The sequence below is a fragment of the Lepus europaeus genome, chromosome 2 (assembly GCF_033115175.1).
Source record: "Lepus europaeus isolate LE1 chromosome 2, mLepTim1.pri, whole genome shotgun sequence".
Classification (NCBI taxonomy): domain Eukaryota; kingdom Metazoa; phylum Chordata; class Mammalia; order Lagomorpha; family Leporidae; genus Lepus; species Lepus europaeus.
Genome location: NC_084828.1, coordinates 49189308 through 49190163, shown reverse-complemented (window position 1 = coordinate 49190163; position 856 = coordinate 49189308).

Sequence of the window (856 nt, the reverse complement as noted above, 5' to 3'; positions counted from 1 at the left end):
GCGGTACTTTGTTATACCTATTCTAACAAATTCATATAGAGGGCCAGTTGGTTAATCCTCTGCCTTGCGGCACCAGCATCCCATATGGGTGCCAGTTTCTAGTCCTGGTTGCTCCTCTTTCAGTCCAGCTCTCTGCTGTGGCCCAGGAAGGCAGTGGAGGATGGCCCAAGTGCTTGGGCCTCTGCACCCACATGGGAGACCATGAGGAAGCACCTGGCTCCTGGCTGCAGATCGGCACAGCGCCAGCTGTAGCGGCCATTTTGGGGGTGAACCAATGGAAGGAAGATCTTTCTCTCTGTCTCTCTCTCTCACTGCCTAACTCTACCTGTCAAAAAAAAAAAAAAAGAAGAAATTCATATAAAATCCTTACACACCAAAACATGGAAAATAACCATTTCTAATAAGAAAGAGAACTCTTAAGTCTAATTATTTACCATATAATAAAATTCTTGGAAAAAGTCATATTTCTCTTAAAACTATTTCTGGAACTAATGTAAACATATTAAGAGATTATTGTTCCCTGTATTTGATTTGCAAATTATGTGCTGTGATTTGTTGATGCATCAACTTTTTAAAAAAATTTTTTTTATTTATTTATTTTTGACAGGCAGAGTTAGACAGTGAGAAAGAGAGACAGAGAGAAAGGTCTTCCGTTTGTTGGTTCACCCCCCAAAAGGCCACTACGGCCGTCCCTCTGTGGCCAGTGCGTTGTGCCGATCCGAAGCCAGGAGCCAGGTGCTTCTCCTGGTCTCCCATGTGGGTGCAGGGCCCAAGCACTTGGGCCATCCTCCACTGCACTCCCGGGCCACAGCAGAGAGCTGGACTGGAAGAGGAGTAACTGGGACAGAATCTGGTA